A 25,259-nucleotide genomic window follows, 5' to 3' on the forward strand; every position below is an offset into this window, starting at 1 on the left:
CTCCACTCGCCTTAGGTGAGTCCCAAGGGGCGGAGCCGCGCGTCGCTCGCCCCGCCCACCTTCGCTCCACACGCCCCAGGTGAGCCCCCAAGGGGCGGAGCCTCGCGTCGTTCGCTCCGCCCACCTCCGCTCCACACGCCCCAGGTGAGCCCCCCCAAGGGGCGGAGCCGCGCGTCGATCGCCCCGCCCACCTCCGCTCGCCCCGCCCACCTTCGCTCCACACGCCCCAGGTGAGCCCCAAGGGGCGGAGCCGCGCGTCGCTCGCCCCGGCCACCTCCGCTCGCCCCGCCCACCTCCGCTCCACACGCCCCAGGTGAGCCCCAAGAGGCGGAGCCGCGCGTTCTCCCCTCCGCTCGCCCCGCCCATCCCACCCCTTCCTGTCCTAGGTTATTGCCAGAGTGATCTGGCTGCTCCTCTTTTCTTTCAGCCCAGCCAGGCCCGCAGCGCTCGGGGTAAACTGCCTGAGTCCACCGAGGTCGCCATCTGGCTCATACTGGAAAAAGCAGGCACTCCTTGACAGTGCGTAGGACGCCCCCTGCCTGCGAGGCGACCAGAGGCGGCCAAGGCTGCCACCCCGGGACGGCTGGAAAAGAGTTTGCAGAAGGTTGCAGGGTTTGGGGTGAAGGAGACCCCTTCCTGCTGCCAGATCTTGACGACCCAAGCCCAGCCTGAGGTGCTCCTAACACCACCTCTTGCTCTGCGGCCAGTTTCTCAAGTTTACCCTTGGCAACTGTTTGCAGATAAGGATATTCCCAAGGCGACATGACTTGAGACGCATGCGCCACTTAACCAATTGCCTTAGTGCGCTATAAATCCTCATTTTTAAAAACCAAATCTGCAGAACATATCTTGTGTTTTTTTCTTTGCTGGCCAGTGTTAATTCAGTAAATATTTGTTGAGAACCTATGACTTGTTAGTTACTCAAAATATGACACGATTTTTCTCCCACTCCTCTCCAAGCAGATCCATGTTCCGGGTTGTAGTCTACGCCTTTCCGCCTCCCAGTTGGGCTGAACTGACCTTGCCAGGAACTCAGGAATGGATTGACAGGGTAGGTAGCAAAGGTCCCTCGGGTGTTACATGTGGGCTGTAAGGGGAACTGGGTGTGCCTGCCTCCCAGCTCAGAGGAGACATCCTGGAAAAAGGAGCGATGGATGAAATCAAGTGAGGCTGTGGAATGCTTCAGCCCAGAGGGGTGTGTGTCCCTTCCGTGTTGTGTCCCCCCCCCCTCACTCCCTTCAGAGAGAAGGTAGAGCATCAGAAATGGCTGGGAACCCTTTGCAGAGAGGAAGGGAGGGCAGGAGGTGTGTAGCCAGAGCATAGACCTAAGAAAGACAACAGTCACCATCTGCGGAGTGTGTACTTTAAAGAGGCCAGTAATACTTCTCTCTGAACTAGGTGTACAACCTTACGTGCTAGGCTAAACATATCCGGCAGTATGATTCGGAAGGAGAGGTGCCTTGCTAGCATCAGGGCTGGGAGAAGTAGCTCGGAGGAGCCAGCCTACACGTTCATAGTGATGAAGTGATCCAGGAGGCAGAATTGGTCTTCAAATGTTCCTAGCATTCCCAAGTATCCCCACATGCTCACTTTCTCCCCCCATTACCAAATTTCTTATCAACACTGTCCTGAGACTTTTCCCATCTAGCAGTGTTAGTGACTACATACTAGACTCCTCCCCTGAGCAGGATCCTGTTTGGGGAGCTGGTGGTGAGATTGTGACAGACCCATTGCTTCCCAGGTTCTCTCCTCTGGCCTCTTCTGCCTCACAAAATTCATCTGATGGTTAGCCTTCTTTGGCAACTTGATTGGATGTAGAGTCACCATGGAAACACACCCCTGAGTGTGTCTGGGAGGACATTTTTCTGAGAAGCTTCACAGAGGTGGGAAGACCCACCTTGAACGTAGGTGACACCATCCATGTGGACTGGGGTCTTAGACTGAATGAAAGGGGGAAAAGAAGATGAGCTTTTATCTGTTTCCTGACTACACTGACTCCGCTCCTGCCACCTGCTTTCTAGCCATGATGCGCTGTATCCTGGAGACTGAGTCAGATAAGCCCTACCTGCTTATTTTGCCACAGGACAGAGAAATGAACTAAGATAGGTTCCCGAGCTCCTAGAATCCTAGATCTGAGGCTTCTGTCCCAACCTTCTCACCTCTGAATTGTCAGATGTCTATGAGAGACAGACACTGTCTCAATAATTCCCCACCTCAACTTCTTGGAGCGTCCCACTCTCTTTCAGGGAGGCGATGTACCAAGCTCAAGTGCAGCCGATGCCATGGCTGGGGGAGCGCAGTCCACGTGGTTCTGGCCCTGGAGATGCAGAAGAAAGTCTGGGGAAGGCTTGCTTTCTTAAGGAAAACCTCCTCTTCTCTCCTCCGCCTTCCTTCCTGCTGTGAGCAGGGGTGGAACAGTAATCTTAGACTTAGAACAACACTCGACAGAAAAGGGGCTTCACCCACCCTGACTGCTAGGATCAGGTTTCTCATGACAGGAGAAAAATAAACTCCTCCCTTGTGAAGCTCATGGTCAAGATAGTTTCACACAATTGAACACCTTAGCAGCAGGTAAGTTCTTTCAGAAGACAAGCCTAAAAATCATTCTAGGCTCCCTACCTAAAAGGTGTCATTGCAGAAAGAGGGGGTTTTCCAGCATCAGAAAGTCCAGGTTTTAGTTTCAGCTCTGCTGATTATGTTAGCTAATGATCTTGCCTACGTTTGTGAAATATTTTATATTGTAAAATCAAAAGCTATCATTAAAAAAATAAAGACCCATGATGATACATAGTGCTTAGCATATAAAAATGATTTATCAGTAATCATTGATACTCGTTTCCAACCTCCACCAAATTTTTCTCTAGCAGAATTCAGCATCACCATTTTGTATAAACTGAGGACATGACCTCTCCAAGGTATGGCTGAGGGGAAGGTTATTGTAGATATGAGGGCGAGACCAGCCAGAAGCACCTGGAAGAATGGAAGGCAGGGAGAGAAAGTAGCAGACTGAGGACAGCAGACTGGGCCTGGCCAGGAGAGGAGAGGAGAGACAGATAAAGACAAAGAGGACTAAGAGAGGAAGACAGAAGAGAGGGGCAAAAGAGACGGAGGATAGCCGAAATAGCAGGGTTATACGGAGAAAAGAGAAGCCGGGGCCAGAGAAGTTCCTGTGACGGAGAAGTTCATGGCCAGGGAGGAGGCAGGAGGAGCTGGCACTGTGATACTAAAGGAGCCTGCAGGCCAGCATGTGGGCACCATAGATAGACATTTGTCCCTCTGCCCTTTGGTAGAGGGAACAGGCTTCACGCATTCTTTAGGAGTGCTGGCTTTTGTCTAACCACCAGAATTTGGGGAGTGGAGTTTCCTTTAGATCTGACAATATTCATTTCCAGTTTCATCAATCTTTAGACAATTGCTTATTCAGATCTTAAATGTTTTTGCTACAGCAAGTTTCATTACACAGCACCAATGGCCTAGTACCTTTTAATTACATTTTGTGTCTGTGTGTGTATGGTGATATTTTATTTGTACTGAAATGTAATTTTAATTTTATGTTAATAAATAAAGTTGCCCTGGGGTCAGAGCTATTAGAGCCATAGCAAGAGCGTGGTGGTTAGAAGAGCTAGGTAGATTTCTGTGTGTTCAGGGATACAGCCAGTATTGGAGACATACGCCTTTAAGACCTGGAGGGCAGCTGGGCGGTGGTGGCGCACGCCTTTAATCCCAGCACTCGGGAGGCAGAGGCAGGCGGATCTCTGTGAGTTCGAGGCCAGCCTGGTCTCCAAAGCGAGTTCCAGGAAAGGCGCAAAGCTACACAGAGAAACCCTGTCTCGAAAAACCAAAAAAAAAAAAAAAAAAAAAAAAAAAAAAAAAAAAAGACCTGGAGGGCAGTACTTACAGGCAGTGATGAGGCAGTCATGTGGTTGGGTTTACAACCAATGAGAAGACAGAACAGAAAGACTATTTAAACACAGACAAACAGGAAGTAGCTCTCTCTCGAGGAAGTTAGGAGCACTGCAGGAGGTAAGAATTTATCTCTGAGCTCTGACCTTTCGGCTTTCTCTTTTACATTGGCTCTGTGTTTTTTATTTTAAAAAGACGATTGGTTACATCTACATCTGGCGCCCAACGTGACAAGAATCCATTAAAAACTGCTTGGGGCCGGCTCCCTAGCCGGAGCAGCCGGCTCCCTAGCCCCGGCCCAGGTCTGCTTGGCCTCAGGCCGGACTGTGAGCTGCTTGCTTAAAGCCAGTGCTACAAACAACTCAGGCCTGCCCTGCTAAACAGGGCCCCTGCCTGTAAAGCCAAGCCTTGACTCGGCTCAAGAGGGAACAAGTGGCTGGCTTTAAGCTTTAGCCGGCTACCCCTTCGCTTTCACTTTCACTTTCACTTTCGCTTTTGCTTTTGCTTTCTCTCTTGCTTTCTCTCTGTCTCTCTGTTTCTGTCTGTCTCTCTCTCTCTCTCTCTCTCTCTCTCTCTCTCTCTCTCTCTCTCTCTCTCGATTCACACCTAGGACACTAGGTGGCTCTTTTGAAATTCGCTCGGATTTCTACTGTTCTACGCAGATTTGGTAAGTCATAAAGAAAACTATTTAAAAGACAATTTTTTTCCACATTTAAAAAAAAAATGGGTTTCCTGTGTACATTGGAAGAATGGGTTTTGTTTGAAATTTTAGGCAGTCTGACAATGGAACAACTTTATGAGAAGATTAATATTGATCGAATTATGCAGTTTATCACCATGCTTATTCTCATTTTACTATTTAAAAAGATAGTCGATTTAAGTGCCAGGATAACAGCTTTAGAAAAACCTGTTAATTTTAACAGTGAAGTTGGTTCAAGTTTGGATCATAAGGTTACAGAAAGAAAGCCTGTTTTCACACAGTCACCCTTAATTTATCCTGTAACCGTACAGCAGATGCCTGATCAAATGGCTACACAAAATACCTGGACTCCAATTGAACTGATGGATTTTAAAAGGTTTAAGGAGGCAATAGTATCTTATGGCATGCATTCCCCATATGTAAAGCAAATGTTAAACTCTTGGTCAACATATAATAGGATTATACCACAGGACTGGCGGGACCTTGCACAAGCTGTTCTGGAACCCAGCCAGAGACTTCAATTTCTAACGTGGTTTAAGGAGGAAGCTAGAAACGTAGAAACACAATGGAGGGATAAAGGAATACAAGTTTGTCAGGATCAGCTTATTGGAGAAGGCCAATATGCTTCAATACAAACACAATGTTTATATGATGTTCAAACCCTAATTTTATGTCGAATGGCAGCCTTGAATGCATGGGACAGAGTTGAGGAACCAGGAAAAAAACCTGAGTCATTCACAAAGGTTATGCAAGGCCCAAAAGAATCTTTCACAGATTTTTTAGAAAGACTGGCTTCAGCAGTAAACAGAATGGTCTCAGGATCAGAAGCTAGTAAGGCAATAATTGAAGCTTTGGCATTTGAGAATGCGAATGCAGCATGCAAGAGAATAATCAGGCCGTTAAAGGCAAGATCTGCACCTTTGGAAGATTGGATTAGAGAAACAATTAATGTTGAGGTTGATGAGCATGATGATACGTGGGTAGGAGAAGTAATTTCAAAAGGTTTGAGGAGTGTTAGATGTTTTGGGTGTGGAAAGCAAGGACATTTTAAAAGGGACTGTAAACAGGTCATTCCTAGAAGCAATGTTTCTTCAAGGAACAATGGCAACAGAATGCCCCTTCCTTCTGGAGTATGCAGAAGGTGTGGTAAGGGAAAACACTGGACCAACGAATGTAGATCAACAAAGGACAGACAGGGTAATTCTTTGCCTCAGTTTTCGGGAAACTCCCGGAGGGGCCTCATGCAGGCCCCCATAGCAAAACCAGTTCAAACCTTTCCTGCAGCTGTAGAGGAAATCCCTGCTCTGAGCGATTAAATAACCAAATGACTATTGGAATAAATCATGCTGGTCAGGATGATGAAACAGAGAGAATAGAAAATTCAGGAGAAAACATAAAGAAAATTTTTTGGCAAACTTCCATTAATGAACAGAGACCAAAATTAATGATAAAAATAAATGGTGTTTTGTTGTCTGGTCTGGTAGACACAGGCGCGGACATTACCATAATTGCACCAGAATTTTGGCATCCAGCTTGGCCTCTTCAGGAGGTAAACATTCAACTGTTAGGAATTGGGACATTATCTCAGGTGAAACAGAGTGCAATATGGCTGGAATGTATAGGTCCAGAAGGACAAAGAGGAAAATTAAAACCATATGTGGCTAACATAGCTATGAACCTGTGGGGTCGAGACTTGTTGCAACAATGGAATACTCAGATTAAAATCCCTCCAATCTCAGAAACAAATCAAAAACTAGCACATGTTTCTGAGAGAAATATTAGAAGGCATTTTTGAGTGGTCACCAGCCATCCATATTATACAAGAACAGGGCACAACAACTGATAATCTTCCAAAAATACCAACAGCTCTACCTTTAAAATGGTTAACAGACAAGCCTGTATGGGTTCAGCAATGGCCTTTAACAACAGAGAAACTCCAGGCTTTAGAAGAGCTGGTAGAAGAACAGCTAAATGCTCAGCATATTGAACAGTCAGCCAGCCCTTGGAATTCTCCTGTATTTGTTATTAAAAAGAAATCTGGTAAATGGAGAATGGTAACAGACCTTAGAGCAATTAACAAAGTAATTCAGCCAATGGGCTCTCTACAATCCGGAATTCCTTTACCTACTGTGTTACCAAAAGGATGGCCTCTCACTGTTTCTTTTCTTTTTTCTTTTTCTTTTTTTTTTTTTTTTTGGTTTTTCGAGACACGGTTTCTCTGTGTAGCTTTGCGCCTTTCCTGGAACTCACTTGGTAGCCCAGGCCGGCCTCGAACTCACAGAGATCCTCCTGGCTCTGCCTCCCGAGTGCTGGGATTAAAGGCGTGCGCCACCACCGCCCGGCCCCTTTCTCTTTATATATAAATTCAAGGTTAAAGTATATTTGTTTTTAGATCACAAAGAACATTCCCTTTAGATTTCAGCCTCCCTTTGGCAAGTGGCTTTTAAATTTAAGTCACTATACATCTTATGTGGCTGCTTCTGCCTCCCAAGTGCTGGGATTAAAGGTGTGAACTGTTGCCTGGCTATGGATTCCTTATAATAGTTATTTTCATAGGGTTGTCTTGGTTTAATTTGGTTCTCCATTTCCCCTTATTTTTTAGTGTTAGGGGTAAACTTTCAAGATTTTTGAATGTGTAATCTACCATTCTTCTTGATTTATATTGAATTTGTTCCCTGGAAAACTTCAATATTCTAGTCTTAATTAAACATGATGCCAATTTGTCCACTATTTCATTATTTTCAGACATTTTGTCTGCCTTGCTTGTATAAACTACATAAAATTTAATGTCTTTGCCAAGTTTTCCTAGGTTTTGCCATTTCCACTCATGCCTCCTATGATCAGGTACCTTTGCCATTTGTCTGCCATCAGTGGTTTTCCATTTTGATGACCACCTAGCTGTACCATTGCACACTCACACACCATGAACTGGAGAAGACATTTTCCTTTGGTCTTCCTTATGTTTGTCTTATCACCAACAGTGCTGCTATTCAGTGTGTTGTGCTGATTTGGTGGTTCCTTCCTCAGGAATAGCCATTCCAATCCCCCTCTACAGGCTGCCACTTTCCATTAGTTTTCATTCCATCAGTGGTTGATGAACCATCAGTAAACCATGCCTTAGCCAAATGTTGTGACCATTTCATTGGTCCACACTGTGCAATGGTGCCTCTTTTGGGGGAGGGGGAGTGGTTTAGGGGTGGTGATTATGGGAACTGAGCTATTTCCTCAGTACAGTAAGGCACTGACCCCTTTGCTACCACATCCTGGTCACAAAGGAATTCAGATGGGTACTAGTTTTATTGTAATACCTTTCCTTCCATGGCTAAGTCTGTGAAGAACTCTGTCTTCAAACAGATCCAATCCATCATTGTAAGGGGTGCTCTTATGACCATGGGGTGGTTGGCAATGACTGAGTAAAAGGTTCTCCACGCCTCATAAAATGTCCAGATATGTTTCTCAAGGAGAGAGTATTTATTCTCCAGATATGCAAAGTGTTTGCAACAGAAGCCAACAGAAAAATGTTGGTGGACTCCTTTCTACCTTATTCAGAGTCCCCAGTTGCCAATTCACCAATAAATATGATATTCATAATTAGGTTACCATCTGGTTCAATATTGGTCAGGGTTGCATGCATGGAGAAGAACTTACTAGCAGTTTTGAAAGTTGCTCTTTGTTCCTGGTCCCATTGGAAATTGGCTGCCTTTCTTATAACCCTGTAGAGCATTTTTATAATAATCTGTAAATATGGTATGTGATTTCTCTAGGATTCAAGCATATCCATTAGGAGCTGTCTCTGAATCTTGTCCCTAGGTGGTGGAATTAAAGGCATGTAAACTACATTGTTCACTGTAGCTCTAGAACTTAGAAAACAAATAACTCATAGAGGTCCTCCTATTTCTTCTGGGATTAAAGGCATGGGCTACCACCACCCTGCTCAAATATTTTAGCTCTAAAACACTCCAACTCTTAGAGATTTAGCAAGCAAGTTTAAACTGTAGCAACCCTTTGAATTTACTTAAAACATTTTAAATATCTTTTGTTTGAAGCAGGATTTCTTTAGTAGTCCTGGCTGTCCTGGAACTAGCTCTGTAGACCAGGCTGGCTTGGAATTCACAGAGATCTGCATGCCTCTGCCTCCCAAGTGCTAGGATTAAAGGTGTGCATCACCACCACCACCTGGCCATTTTAAATATCTTAACTGTGTTTTTAATAACAGACAATAAAAATATCCCTTTTATTTAGGAAAAAACTCAAAAAGCTTATGTCCAAGATGGTGTGAGCCATTTGGAAATCTACAGTGTAATATTCTAACATGGAGTTAAGACACATGGTTTAAGAAAACCCATTTTTTCTTTGTGTGCCTTTGGTAAATTATCATTCAAAACTATTGTTTTTTTTTTTTTTATTTTTTTCATGCCTGATCAGATGAAAGGCATTTGTTAGTTTGGATTGAATGCTCAAGCTGTCTGATGAACTATTGCCTCTCCTTATTCAGGAGATCTCTCCTGTATGAATCTAATCTATATGAATCTTGATGGTATCCATAGCATTTCTTCTCCTATGCAAACAAAAGCAAAACCTCTTCCCCAATGTAACACACATCCTGGTTTCCATTCTGAGGTCAACATATCTTTAAAATATACAGGCAGATTTAATTTGAAGATGGCAGGCAAAAGCACCTTGGTCTAAGTACTTCCATTTTGACTTCAGACTCCATTACCTGTAGGATGAAATAAAGTTCAGGTTCCCAAGTCCTAGAGGAGCTGAGAACTTTCCAATGGCTGACCTACTCCTCCTTAAACCATAGAAATAGTCATTATGCATCTTTAGTTCTCTAGAAACATTATGGATGTTCCTGACAACAGAAAGAACAAATGAGTCTGATTGGTTGGACCTAAAGGCTTGCATTGTACATTGGTTGACAATGATGGAATACACAAGGAAAGTCCCTAATCTCTAAATCCTGATTGGTGAAAATTGTAAGTGTAACTTGGCAGGAAATGTTTGTGATTTTTGTGCTTACAAATCCTAATTCTCCTCCTGCTCAGGGCTGTCAGGAAGAAAAAGGCTCCTGAGTCCTTGTCCTGCAGCCCTGATTGATCAGTGATCTGCTTCTGTGGTGAGTTATTAAAATCTTTGGAACCCATATGCGTTGTCTCTCTCCTTTCTCGTGGTGCATAATGGGCTAAGGGTAATATCAGGTTTTTTCTACTATTCAATGTCTCTCAGCAGCTTTTGTTCCTTTCTCATTAGCATTTAAAAATTTAAAGTTAATAAAGCACTGTGTAATCTATCTCTGGGGATCTTTATTACACCTTTCTGTTTATTAAGCCTATCTTTTAAAGTGTAATTAGAATGTTCTATAACTGCTTGTCCTATAGAGTTTTGTGGTATACCTGTAGTATGTTTTATGTTGTAATATGCAAAAACTGTTTCGTTTTACTAGAGACATATGCTAGAGCATCATCAGTCTTAATTTGTACAGGTATCCCTACACTACCCATAACTTCTAATAAATGTGTGATTACAGAATCTTTTCAGAACTTAAAGCAGTTGCCCATTGAAATACTGAATATGTATCTATGGTATGGTGCACATACTTTAATTTTCCAAACTCTGCAAAATGAAACACATCCATTAGACAAATTTCATTTCAATGACAATAGTGGGAAATTGGTATATGAACATTTGAAGACAGGTTAAGCTAGTTCCTCACCTCCATTCCAACAAGCCACAACTATCTTTTAGTAAGTTAAGCTATCTATATCCCCCATATTAGGTGCCTTTAGCCTTTAGTTCAATTACTGGAACAATGTCATTTTTTTCTGTGTGTTTGTTTACCCTTTAGAGAAAAGCAATATTGTAGTGTCCAGGCAACCAGCAGATGTAATATCGAGCACTCTGTCCTCATTGTTTTTAGCTGCAATTATCAAAATAACTCATCAATATTCATACACTTACATTCACTTACAAAATTTAGGCAATTATTTCAGTCATAAAATATCTCCACATGATGTTTGATAGCATGTAGGAAGATGTTCTCTCTTAACTGTTTTCATTACAGATATTTTAAATATGCAAAGTAACTAGTATCCTAAGGCCCCATGTTCCCGTTCTGCAGTTCCAGCAGTTAACTCACCACCTGGCTGGTTTCAGTCCCTGCCACCCACTTCCTCCTTGTACTTCTTCTGAAGCCAACCCCACTACAGACTGCAGTATGTGTCTCTAAAGATAAGGACTTTTCAGGGGCCAAGTGTTTTGTCAAGCATCGAAACTGAAACGAGTTTGTGGGACATCTGCCAAGAAATGGCTGTGGTAGTCACAAGAAGCTGCACTTTGGGGAATGGGTAGAACCGGAGACAGTAATGTTGAACGAAGTAAGGCAGACATAGAAAGATAGATATCACATTTCTCAATTGCTGAAGTGTTTGCAGTGTGAGCATGAACGCTGGGGTCCAGCTTTGGTTCGGGTTCAGGTCCTAGGATGGGAAAGGGGCGTCGGCACAAGGAAAACTTCTGACCACCAAGTGGATTGCACTCAAGTGGCCCCAAATAGCTCGGGCCGTCTTTATTTATATTTAAACAGAGTTTTCTTACCATGGTTACATGAACAGCTTTATTATTGGCTTCCATTTTTTGACTTCAAGAAATGCATAATAATTTAAGGAATACATTGTGATCATTATGAAATCTCCATTGTTCCCCTTTATGCTTCCCCAAATACACCTTCCATCCCCTGCATAACCTTATTCTAGACACAGAGGTCAGCATTTTTGCAGGCTTCACTAAAAATCGAGCCAGACACATCCTGCTCTGCAGCACTGATGTCAGCTGGTGGCTACCTCTGGTTACAAAGTTAAAAAGTAATAGACATGGGTACAATGCTTTAAGGACAACAATATTCAAACCCAGACAATTTTTATGTCTGCAAGATATATTTTTATATAGTTCCCTCTTCTAAAGGAGAGTCTATGTCTCAATCTCTCTATAAAAGGCAGATTTCAATAAGGCACGCTTTTCCCACCCACTATACCATACTTCTTCCACCAATATAAGCTCCCGTGTATGAGAAAGAGGGATCTGTCCATCTCACAGTTTACATTGCATTTTTTCCTCTTGGAGCATACCAGATCCTACCAATGATTCTGTGCTTGGTGTCCCAGCAGCTTACTCTCAACAGCTGGCACTATGTGTATTCCTGAGGATTTCTCCCTAGTCTATGTGTGCATGCCCTGCTCTCTTTTCCAGAACTGTTAGACATGGTAATTATTCCAAGTGTTATTTTCTCATATGTACCTAACTACCTCCATTGAGTCAGAAAAGTTCCCAGGGTTGGGAGTTGTAGTTAGTAATTCAAGATAAGAGATTTAAGAAGCATTAGCCCCCCTGTTGAATCTTAGGGAAAAATATTCAAGAAAGAGCAGAATTCCAGGGAAAATTACAGCTATTGCATGTGTGACTGACAGAGTAAAAACTAAAAACTACCCAAAGAATCACCAATATAATGAGAGAGAAAAGAGCCTGCAAGCAGCATGCATTTTGCAAATTCCTATGCTGTCCTGTGAACCACTGGTCCTTGCCAAGTGAGAGTCCATTTCCACAGGAGCCTTGCACTGAGGAAACCCATTGGACAGGTAGTCATATGCTGATCTGAGACTAGGCTGCATGGCTCCCAACACATGAAGACCTGAGTGTGAGCCCCATTCACACTCATGTTTTAAACATAAAATGCATGTTTAAAAAGCTGGGTATGGTGGCACACACTTGAAATGGCAGTGCTGAGGCGGTGTAGACAAGTGGATTCTTGGTGTGTATAGCCTGCTGTGTGAGTTTCAGATCAGTGAGAAACCCTGTTTCAAAACACAAAGTGAATTGTGTCTGAGGAATTACACCTGATATTGACCTCAGACCTCCAAATGTATACAGACACACATGCATGCACATATGCACACATACACAAGCATATGCAGATATATGTATACACACACACACATAAACAAACAACAAGAAAGTAAAAGTGGAACTATCTGGGTGAAGAAGGGGAATAGCAGAAGGTGAGTATGGGGACAGAAGAGGGCAATGAAGGGTGAATAGGAACAAAATAGATGATATATGTGTATGCAAATGTCCTTGTGGTATGAGTACATGCTAATTATAATTTAAATAATAAAGCAAGCAAGTAAGCTTCATTTGTCCTTGGAGTGGAGGGTAGTGAGGCTAGAGGTGATGGTGAATTCCACAAAAAGCCTTTGGGTGAGGGTAGAGAGGCCTCTGCAGGCTCAGCAGCTACTTGGGGAAAGAATGGCAGTCTTGCTCTTGGTGAAAAGCAAAGGTTGGAAAATTGGATGCAATCCCTCTGTGTGAGCATTACCCACGTTTGCTGACTGTCCCCATATAGTCAGTGTTCTAATGACCCCATGGTAGGAAGTCAGCAAAGGTCAGGGCTCTCTAAAGTAACAGAACTCATAGAATGAATACGTAGGATTAGAGTGGGTCACAGGCTATGGTCCGAGTAGTCCAACAGTAAATATGTATTAGTTAGGGTTTTGTAGAGTAAGAGAACTTATAGAATGAATCTCTCTCTTTCTCTCTCTCTCTCTCTCTCTCTCTCTCTCTATATATATATATATATATATATATATATATACATATATATATACACACACACATATATATATATGTATGTATATATATATATACATACACACACACACACACACACACACACACACACACACACACACAAAGGGGATTTATTAGAATGACTAACAGGCAGTGGCCCAGCTAATCCAACAATGGCTGTCTATGAATGGAAGGTCCAAGAATCCAGTAGTAGTTCAGTCTATGAGGCCAGATGGCTCAGCTGGCCTTCAGAATACATTGGAATCCCAAAGATGTAGCTCTAATTCCAGTGAAGGAATGGACTTGCTACTAAGGCAGGAACAAGCAGTAAAGAGCAAAAACTTCCTTCTTCCATGTCCTTACATAGGCTTCTATCGAAGGCGTGACCCACATTAGAGGTTGGTTTTCCCAGCTCAAAAGATCTGGATTAAAGGTGTGTCATCCCACTGCAAGGTCTTCCCACTTCAAATTAAGCAAAAATCCCTCATAGGTATGCCTCTCTACTTGGGGGTCTTAGTAATTCCAGATGTAGTCAAACTGGCAGTCAAAAATAGCCATCAAGGCCGGGCGGTGGTGGCGCACGCCTTTAATCCCAGCACTCGGGAGGCAGAGGCAGGAGGATTCTTCTATCTCTGCAGGATTCTTCTATCTCTGCAGGACCCTGAAAAATGAAGAGATTGACAAAAACTGTTATAATTTGATCCAGAGATTTCAATGTTGTCCTCAGAAGTTTTCTCTTCATGACCTTTCTTGTGTCTGCCATTCTGCGAGTTGGCTTAATGCTCATGTCCTACACTTGGCAAGATGGTTGCCAGGATCTAGAAGGCTCCAGCTTATATGAGGAAGAGTTCCCATATCACTCTTGGATTTCACATGGGTTAATTTGGGAATAACCTAGAAGAAGAGGCATCTGGATTGTAACTGAAAGATAGCAAGGACATTGTGGTTGATAGATCCTCGGCTAAGATCTGGCCAAATTTTGTGTGTTTGTGGATCCAAAAATTTAACTTGTATGGTGAGGTTTCATATTAAATCTGCATAAATTTGCTCAAAACCTTTCCTCCTAAAGTACTACCTCATCTGTAATTGTTCTTATGCCTTGAAAACTCACCATACAGTTGTGGGTATCCACCAGGAAAGACTGCTCAGACATGGTATTAAGCCAGTAGAAAGTCTTCATTAGCTGGCCAGAGACTACGCTGAGTATTTGGGATCTCAGTGTTGCACTGAGCCTTTCTCAGGGTGAGCTTTTAAGCACAAAAACCATGTTCTGAGTTGACATATTTCAGTTAACAAGAACAGTTAGTCAGAAGCAGAACTACAGAAGCCAAAAAAGCAAGGTTAGTACATGTAGAGACTTTCTCAGAACTATGGACTTTGATGGACTAGGTCTTTGTTTTTTTTTTTTTGTTTGTTTGTTTGTTTTGTTTTGTTTTTGGTTGGTAGTGTTGTCTATGTGCTGAGTTTTATGGCCCGAATGGTACTTCCATCATGGAGTCAGTTGTGCTAATGTCTGGGGGCCTACAAAGGTCTGAGACCCTGCTACAACATAAACTGCAAAACTTTAGTGAATGGAATTCTATTCCTGGAATTACCATAAAAACCAATTCTTTGGGAAAGACCCATGATTACTTCCAGTCAAAATCCCAGGTCCGTTTTGAGAATAGTATTACTGGAAACTCCCAACCTGTTGGAAGGACATGGAGATGCGGTGACCATTAAACCGACAAGACATTGGCTGGTTTTGCTTTAACTTTGATATCTCTAGAAACAGGCTCTGCAATAAGGAGTCAAGTGCATGCAGCATATCTAACAGTGACCTCAGAGAAGCATCAGGTTGGTATAGGGAAGCGAGGCAAGGAAGAGATTATGGGCTTTCATATGAATCCTTTGCCCAAACTCACATGCTGATGTTCTGACCCCGGGACCTCAGATGGGATCTTATTTGGAAAGAAGGCCACTGCAGATGTATTAATTAGCATGAGATGACACTGGAGCAGGATGGGCCTCTGGTCCAGTGTGATTGGGGTCATCCTAGAAAGGGACATTAGGTATTCATACGAAGGAACACTGTGAGAAGAGGAAGGTGAACAGTGGGCTAATCCTTCTACTGGACAAGGAATGCCACAAAGTGGCAGAAAATAAAGAGAATCAAGGAGAGGCATGGAACAGATGTCCCTTGCAGCTCTCAGAAGGACCCATCCTACTGATTCTGATCTCAGGCTTCAGACGAGCTGTGGAGTTTTAGGGATTAGGCCCCTCTTTCGTGGCACTTTGTTACAGTAGTCTTCGAAAACCAATGCAGCTGGTGAAACGACAAGAGCACATGTCATCAAGCAAGCTATCAGTGTGAGCGAACTGAGTGCAATCCCACCGGTGAACCCCAGGAGGCGGCACAGTGCACACATCTCAAAAAGTGAACTGGTTGGCTGCACTGTTAACCAGCACCATACAACAACGGGTTTGTTTTGTTTTCCAAAGGAGATAATGTAAGTGGGCAGTAAGTTCAAGACGGACACAGCTGGTATCATTCATCCTTAGAGAAATGCAAATCAAAACCACAACCAGAAATTATTTCACATCTACTGTATAATGAGAAGATAATTTCAAAAAAGATGGTGCTTCTGGGTGTGGTGGCACATGGTTTCAATCCTAGCACTCAGTCAGGAGGCAGAGATAGATGGATTTCAATGAGTTCCAGGCCAGCCAGGACTACAAAGGGAGACCTTGTCTTGAGAGAGAGAGAGAGAGAGAGAGAGAGAGAGAGAGAGAGAGAGAGAGAGAGAGAGAGAGAGAGAGAGAAAGGGAAAGGGAAAGGGAAAAGGAAAAGGAAAGGAAAGGAAAGGAAAGGAAAGGAAAGGAAAGGAAAGAAAAAATATGATGTGAAGTGTTGGTGAGAATATAGAAGAACTAGAACTCTCATTCATTACTGGCAGTAATGAAAAATGCACAGCTGTTTTGGAGAACAGTTTTCCCATTCTCAGAAAGCTAAACATAGACCTACCCTGTGGCTGGCAATCTCACTCCTAGTTATATATATACCTGATAGAACTGGAGAAGTATGCTCACACAAAAACGTGTATATGAATGTTCATGGCAATATTACTTAGAGTTACCGGAAGGAGGAAACTCCAAATGTCCATGAGTTGATGAGTAAACAAAATGTGAATTATCCACATCTTGAAATGTGATTCAATGGTACAAAGGAAGGGATTCCTGATGCACAATATTATAAATTAGCCAGAAGACATCATGATAAATGAAGCACGCCAAATGCAAAATGCCACACAATACATGATTCTGTTTATGAATTTCCAGCATAGACAAACCCATCCAAAGTACAGCAGCTGTGTCTATGGGCAGATGGCAGAGGGTCTTTGCTTGTTGTTGTTTGCTTGTTAATAGTGATAATAATCATATAATTGTGTGAATATGTATTAAAACATTGGGGTCAACACTTTGAAGTAAGTTTTATGGTATATGAATTTTCTCAATTTAAAAAAGATAAAAATACCTTTGAGAATTACTCTCCTAGAGGAGAAGAGCCGGGGCATTTCTCCACCCATCAGCTACCAGCAGTTTGGGATCCAGACTCTCCCCAGGATATATTAATAACCCAGGGCTTGTGACTAGATTTTGGTGTGGGCTCCAGGTGCTAGGATTTGCAAGAGGGCTTGGATACAATCAGGATTTACTCATTTCAAGTGTGGTCAGTTTCCTATAGTTTGTAGGATTGTGCCTTCTGTGGTTATACAATATTGACTTCTTGATGTTCTGTTCTCATGTCAAAACGTAGTTCCTCGACTTAAAAAAATACGTGATGGCCCTATGGTATCACGCTCCTGGGGCACTGGTGGCTGCTGAGGGCTGCTGTGGAGAGGAGTTAGCGTATTAGTGGTGTGACTCTGGGGAGGTGCCCATGCTCCAGTAGAAGGTTCCTAACTATACTGTACTCCTGTGGGCTGCCCTTACTAGAGAACTGGGTGAGTCACAAAACATAAAGATGCAAAAATTGGAAGCAGAATTGTGGGGGGAAGGGAGGGTTAGTATTAAGTGGTAAGAGAGTGGGAGGCAAGTGTGACCAGACTGCATTGTGTGTGTGTGTGTGTGTGTGTGTGTGTGTGTGTGAAACTGTCAAAGAACAAATTTTATCCTTCCCCAAAGTTGAAGTGTTGTAAACAATGGTGGGGGTGTTACCTGAAAGGTTTAGAATTCAGTTATTTTGAGGTTATCCACAATCATCTTAGCTACAAAGAGTGGAAATCAACCCTGGCTGGGATGGTTGTAATAAAGAGTGTGGAGAAAAGAACTGGTGAGGACATGGGAGGGACTTGAGCCGTACCCACTTCAGTAAGAAGGGATGTCTCATACACACACACACACACACACACACACACACACACACACACACACACACACTCACACTGTCTCTAAGACATGTGCAAAGCTGGAGCATCAGGCCCAGACTTTGGATAATTCTAAGAGTAGCCAGGTGGTCCAAGCTAAAGCCAAAATCACAGCATAGGGGCTGTGTGGAGGACCCTGACCCTTCCCAGGCCAAGTACTTTTCAGAAAGAGGTGGGTGAGGCAGAGCTTACCATCTAGGGCTATCTGAATCCAAACCCCCAGTCTTCCTTCTCTAAGTTGGCACATTCTTTGTAAACAGACAGATACACAGTGGCTGTGGATAATGATACCATAATGGATGTGGATGTTTCCAGAAGTGCCAGATACAATTTACATGGCATCATTATGAAATGTAACTGAAGTCTGCAGTGATATCTGTGTTTCAAACAACTAATCACTAAGGTTGCCAGGCAGTTATATTTGCTAGGTACACTGGTTCCTGTGAGCAGGTGAATGATTTATGCCCCAGGCCAGTTCCTCACAGTCTCAGCAGCTCCTTTCTGGTGCTCTCATCTCCAGTGTGTGTTTTCTGGCCTATTCTGTCAGCCTCAGTTTCTTTTTCTTTTCCTTTTTTAATAACATAATTTCTTTATTGATTCTTTGGGAATTTCACATTATGCATCCCAATTCTACTTACCTTACAGTCCCCCTCCATCCTCCCCTCACTCCTGCAGCACCCCCAAAAGAAAATTTAAAAATATCAAACCAAACCAAAATATAGCAAGCAAACAAAAACAAGAATAAAACAAAACATAAAACAAAACAAAACAAAAACCTTTTCTCATTCTTCCCACCTCTCCAACACCTCTTCGTTCGTCCTGGTGGTGTTGAATGCAGTGTGTCACACAGTGTACCCTTTTGTCCAGTCAGCTTTCCTAGCAAATGTTTATTGTGCTGAGTCACTGGTCTAGTTCAAGACCTCTGGTTTTTGGTACACCATCATCACAGAAACTCCTCTAGGATATCCCTCGGCTGGCCAGAGCTTCCACAGGACCAGTCCCTTCATGAGCTCCAGCAGGTCCTAGACTTTGTAGATGCTAGGGTGGGCCAACCCAAGGCCTGGCTGTTGGCCTGGGTGGTAAGTCAGTCTGGGATACTTGGGGCACTCCTCTCAGGTGAGGGGCAGAACCAGCTCCTCTATGCCCATGGCACCAGGGTCAGCTCTTCTGTGAGGGTCGGGGCCAGCTCTTTTGCTGCAGTGTCCAGCAAGAGGCAAGGCCAGCTTTCCCAGGGTCATCGAAGCAGCCTCAATTTCTAACACTTGTTTTGTTTCTACATGGCTCTGGGCAGCACCAGACCCTCACTGTCAGCTAGCTTCACTAAAGAACTCTCCGTGATATGCCATTCTACAATAGCAGTACTTATGTGCTGTAGGCACGTGATTCCCTACACTGCTCTTCAGAACTATTGGGGATATGGCTCAGTTGGCACCTGATACACAAGCGCGAAGACTTGAATCTGGACTCCAGGCATCCATGTAAAAAGCTGGGCATGATGGTGCACTCCCACACAAGGGGGCTGTCCTCTCCAGAACGACAGGGTCACTACTATAAACTGCAATCTTCAGAACCGCGAATTAAAACAAACCTTTGCCTTTCTAGGTTAGTTGTGGGAGGTATTTCATAATGCCATGCAAAGCTGATGCTAGTCACTAATGAAACTGACTTTCACTTTCTTTGTGACATATAACCGGGGTATCTTTCCTGTGCTTACTTTGCTGTCCTTACGTCCTGTTTGCTGAGATGTCTATTTTTTTTTTTTTTGTACTGTCCAGGTGTAAGGGTTCTTTGTCTATTTTGGATACAAGCCCTTCATCAGATGGCACTTGGCAAATATTTTCTTCCAGGCTGTGGCTTGGGTTTTCATTCTCTAACACTGGCTTTCCACAGAGCAGTTTTGGTGTGAATGAAGCCCACGGTGATAGTTAATACCAACAGTCGGCTTGAAAGAACCTAGGATGCAAACTTCTTGGCATGTTTGTGAGGATGTTTCTAGATGAACTGAGGTGGGAAGGCCCACCTCACTGTGGCCACGCGCTATGGCACAGGTTGGGGTCCTGGGATGGATGAAGAGGACTGAGGCGAGCACAGCATTCACCTCTCTGCTTTCTGACTGCGGATGGGATGTGACCAGCCGCCTCATGCACTGCTCTCATGACTCCCCACCACAGAGGACTGTACACACAAACGTGAGCCAGGACAAGCCCTTCCTTTGTTAACTCACCTTTATCAGGTAGTCTGTACCTCAAGGAGAGAGTAACCAGTACATCCACCTTACCGAACTTGTCTCTTGTGGATGTGTCTCCCAGCTTCAGACAGTTTAAAGACTGCACTCACCCCATTCCTGTTTACTCCCCTGGACCCCACTGTGACAAAACTACTCTTCAAGAGACATGGACAGTTGTGAAAATGATCAGACTTAAATGGACTCAGACATCTTCTGACCTCTGACATGTAACACCTTTGCCACTGAGCCTCAAACACCCTGTGATCAATCTTTGTAGCCAGAGATTGTTGAATCAAAATATAATTATGCAATCCTCCACATTTTACTTAAAAATCAGCCCTTGCCACAACTTCTTTGGACATGCTCAGAGTTTATTACGGTACAGGTATTCCTGTGGCAACTCTCTGCTACTCCCAATTAGTGTATTAGCACTTGAAGAGCTTTCCTGGGTGTTTAGACGACACCTCCATCACAGCAGAACCCACTGCACTTTCTGTGACATCTGATTGCACTATTTGTCACCTTATCCTTGTCTTCTACATTCCTTGCTCAGCTCCTACCCTCAGGAGCTTCTCCTCATAGCCTCTAGATGGGTACCTCCTCTGCCTGCTCTGACACAGTGATCAACCTTGGCTCATGGGTCTTTGTTTTCTGTCTGTTCCTGGTTGTCAATCTCACCCCTTCATGATTTTATTTACCAGCAATAGATGAGTGAATGACTACAAAAGTGTGGTCTCCAAATCTCTCCATTTTCCTTGCCTATCATTATTATACCATAGTTGCCTAGACATTTCAATCCAGTTGTCCCATTTCAAACAGGGTATGGTCAAAACTGAACAAACTATCTTGATCTACCTTTCAAATCAGATGTTCTTCTGAAGTCCCAGTTTTGTTTTGGTTTTTCTGGTTAGTTGGGCCAGAAACCTGGAATCCTTTCTCATTATATTCTTATTCTGTCTCTGTCTCTCTCCATCTTTGTATCTTTATCTTCTTAGTCATCTAGTCCACCTCAGTTCTTCACGTCATCACTTTCATCATAAGACAATACAGCATTGAGCTAATTAGGAAGCAGCATGATAGAGTCACATGGCATTAAATATCTCCTAAGTAAAGGAATGGTTCTGAAGTACTAGGAATAAAATTAGTGACCAATGTAGTTAGGGACTGAGGATGACTATGTTTCTAACTGGGCCAGTTATCATTTGAGAAGCTTTGCAGAACTGAGATTAAAACTCCATTTGAGACATGCTGTCACTGAAGTACCATGTGACTTAGGTCCATGATAAGAGTAAAGACCGGGGCAAAAGATTTAAGGTCACATCGGAAGCTGATGAAAAAAATCCAACTTCACAACTAATTGAGGAGTTTGTGAAGTGAGGATGGATCAAGACAGGCATTTGAGGAGCCCTGAGACATAAGAAGGGAATGGAGAAGTGGCCAGGCCAAGAAGAGCCAGGAAAAAGCCATTTCCCTGGAGCTGATGTGGGAAGTGATAGGTTCAGTAGCTGGTGCTGAAGAGTGACATGGAGGTAAACTGAGATGAAGATCAGAGAGAAACTACTTGGCTTAGACGCTGAGAGATGATATAAATCCTTGTCTATTTGGGGGGGCTTTTCTAGTTTTATTTCTATGTGATAAAACACAGATGAAAATCAACTTTCAGAAAGGCTTTCCTTAGCTTACAATTCCAGATAACAGGCCATCATTTCTGGGAAGTCAAGGCACGAACTTGAAGCAGCTAGTTACATCCACAGTCAAGAGCAGAGACAAATGATTGCATACATGCCCAGTACTCTACTATTTTCCTCCACTCTTAGACAGTCTAGGGCCCCAAACCAGACAGTGGTGCTGCCCACTTTCAGACTAGGTCTTCCCACATCAATGGGAATCAAGACAATCCCCTCACAGATATGCCCACTGGCCAACCTACTCTAGACTATCCTCTTCCCAGGTGATTCTAGGTTGTATAAAGCTAACAATTAACCATCAAGAGAAACCCTTGCTGCTCTTCCTCTTGGCTCCAGGAGAGAGGCCAGAGTATAACTCAGGTTCAAGCAGATGACTCCTCTCACTGAGGATCTTGACTCTTTTGCAAAGAGTTAGGGCAGTCAGGTCAACTTATACCGACATGTTCTGGGAGGGTTCAATTGTTGCAGAATATTTGTTTATACACTAAAGATGTGTCTTGCCTAAGGTCCCTTCTGATTGGTTAAATAAAGAACTAAAGGGTCAATAGCTAGGCAGGACTTCCAGGCAGAGAGAGAAACTGGGGGGGAGAAATCTAGGTGGGTGATTTCACCAGCAAACTAGGAGCAAGTTGGATATGCCATACTAAAAGAGGTAACCAAGTCATGTGGCAGAACGTAGATTAAAAAATAAATATGGGTTAATTAAGTTATAAGAGCTAGTTGGGAAAAAACCTAAGCAAAGGCCAAGCTTTCACTTCCGAGGGTGACTTTCAGTTGCTGGTTCAAGGAGACAGATCTTCTACCCTAGACCATGGCCAAGTTCATCTGTAACTTCGAGGAGAAGGCCCTGGGGCTAATAACCACTGCCATGACTTACTTGAAGCCTCGTTTGGCCACATTTTGGCAATACGCCAAGGTTGAGCTGGTTCCCCCAACCCTTGCTGAACTCTCTGCAGCTATTCAGAGTGAAAAAAAAAATAACCCAAAGTGCTAAAACTGGTAGCTTCAAACACTTTACAGTTAAGGAAGCTATGCTGAATGGTTTGGTGGCCACTGAGGTGTGGATGTGGTTTTTTGTCGGAGAGATGATAGGCAAACGTGGCATCGTTGGCTATGTTTGAAGACTGATCTTTAACATCTGATCTTATTTGAGTTCCTATTTGAATGTTCTTGGACCACATGTAATGAGATTGTATCTGATAAAATATTAGCTGTTGAAAAAAAAGGGCCAAACTTTTATAATTAATAATAAGTCTCTGGGTCATTATTTGAGAGCTGGCAGTTCAACGATATCCTGACAAGAAAGCTTGCTACATATTAAATGGTCATGAAGACCTGATGGCAGAGTCTTAGGATTCCAGAGATCTCTTTCTTCAGTTCTATATTCTATGTTCATTTTCCTAGCTTGCCATTCAATATTGGGAATAATTCAATGCCCCTCTACATGAATCCCCTTTCTTCTTCCTCTAGACAGAGCGGGTTCCATTGTTTGAAACAAGTACACAGTATCTCGACAGGAATATTTTCAGAAGAATGTCAGGTCCAAAACCCAGCTTACACTTAAATTTCAGTGGAGACTAAGAATTCTTCAGCAGAGGAGTGGGGAGATGGGCCAGTGGTTAGGCACTTGCCACACAAATATGAGGAGCAGAGGTCAGATTCCTAGAGCTCATGTAAATGCCTGATGAGCCATGCTGACTTGCTTGTAACTCCAACCCTGGGAGGTAGAGACAGCAGATTCCTAGGGCAAGTTACTAGCAAGAGCAGTCACACCCACACGCTTTGAGCTTGCCTGTGAGACCCTGCTTCAAAGAATAAGGTCTCTAGATGCATGTGCACCTATGTATGTGCACACTCATGCATATAGGTGATCACTTGCAAATATGCCTAAAACATATGCACATCACAACTTGAAAATGGAAAAAGAAAAAAGAAGAGTATTATTCAAAAGAAATGTAAACTGATACTCCACTAAGAAGCGAAGTTGGGAGAGGGCATCCAAATGTTCTAGAAACTGAGAATGGGTACAGATTTCCTTTCTCAGCTTGACATTTGAGTTCTCCTCTATGACTTCCACCTGGCTTTCCAGGCCAGCCACAGTATTTATTCCCTCTGATTAAAGCAAACTGCAAATTCAATATTATCTACAAATGCCTGACTCTCTATTTTGTATACTTGTAAGTTTGTTTGTTTGTTTTGTTTTTGAAGCAGGTGAGATGTAGTGCAGGCTGGCCTTGAATTCACGATCCTCCTAGCTCAGCCTCCTAAATGTTGGGGTCACACATGTGTCACCACACCCTTATTCTATAGGTTTTACTAAGGATATAGCTTTGGCCTAGATTATGTCCACAGATCAATCTGTTAATTGCCTTGGTCCTCTACAGCCTAAACACCATCTCAAAATTTTTCTGATCCCACAAATGAGTGAAGTTTCTGCTGGCTTTAAAATCCTCAAACTACTTTGTATCTCTCTTACCATTTGTAATTAGATTGTGCCCTTGAATAACCTGTGTAGGGGACTCATTACTATCTTTTAATCTGAGCTTCCTTCTCTTTTTTAATCTGAGCTTCCTTCTCTTAGCAGCACTCACACAGACAAGAATGCACACAGAAGGCTCAGCACCTGCTTGACTCACAGTGACAAGCACAGAAACATTCTCCACAGGGCTGAGGTAGAATGATTAGAGTTTTCTGGAAATTACTCTTCCAGGCAGGAACACATCCTCATAAACAATGGTGGCTCCGTGCACTCATGGATTGGGAAGATAAGGAAATGGAGGTTTAAGTGGAGCCCCAGTCTGTGAGGGCTCTCTGTATACCCATAGTTCTCTCTCATCCAGAAGTGGTAATCATCTGTACCAAAATAACGAAGGAAAGGCTTCCACACACAGTCTAGAACTTACAATGTTGCAAGTCCAAAGTGTGCAAAAGCACCGGGAAAGGTAGCTCAGCAGTACAGTGCCTGACAAGCATCCCTGAGTTCCCTAGGTTCAGTCTTGTGGGGGGCGGGGTGGGGTGGGTGGGGGAGGAAAGGGTGGGATGCAGCTCAGAGCACATTATGTACAAGTCATTGGGTTCAGGCTCTAGCACCACAAAACCCAAACCAAACAAGAGCAAAAGTACACAAAGTCTTACTTAAAATAATCCCACTTGCACCAAGTTCAAACAGAGACCAATCTAATTCATGACTTCAAAGGTCGGTGTGGTGGGGAGGGGACGGAGGTGGCGGGGAGACTGGGAGGGCTTGGGGCAGACTGATGTGTTTGTGATAACTCATTGAAACTCTATTATTTGTGCATGTTTTTCTAAGTTTGCTGATGGCTCTGTGGACAGAGGCGCTTGCAGACAAGCCTGGAAACCCAACCTCATTCCCTGGAACCCACGTAGGAAGAGAACTGACTCCTGAAAGTTGTCCTCTGACTACTACGCACATGCCTTAGCATGTGCACACCCCTCTTCAAATCAATAAATCAATAAATATAATAATTTTAAAAAGCTTATTAAAAATAAGCAGTATATGTGTCATTTACTAAAGAGATTATAGTGGAAAATGAAAATCAATTTGGTGTTTCAAATGTTTAACTTTTAACAAAATAAAATCAGTACCACACAAATATTAATTAGTGTTTCTTAATTTCCCAGTTAAGCTGTGCTAGCAGCAGAACATCAAAAGACAACAGAAAATGAGTTGTACACATTACAGCCAACCCGTT

At 43.2% G+C, this 25,259-nt stretch overlaps 1 long non-coding RNA gene and 1 pseudogene across 1 annotated transcript; both read left to right on the plus strand.

Moving 5' to 3' along the window:
• The first annotated feature begins 409 nt into the window (after positions 1–409).
• Positions 410–25,019, plus strand: LOC119088147. Its single transcript, XR_005091730.1, has 3 exons — positions 410–1,051; positions 9,652–9,722; positions 24,857–25,019. It is a non-coding gene; the product is annotated as an uncharacterized LOC119088147 (long non-coding RNA).
• LOC114695360 lies at positions 22,075–22,802 on the plus strand (annotated as a pseudogene).
• Positions 25,020–25,259: the final 240 nt, after the last annotated feature.

This window comes from Peromyscus leucopus, chromosome 6 (genome assembly GCF_004664715.2).
Source record: "Peromyscus leucopus breed LL Stock chromosome 6, UCI_PerLeu_2.1, whole genome shotgun sequence".
Taxonomy (NCBI): Eukaryota; Metazoa; Chordata; class Mammalia; order Rodentia; family Cricetidae; genus Peromyscus; species Peromyscus leucopus.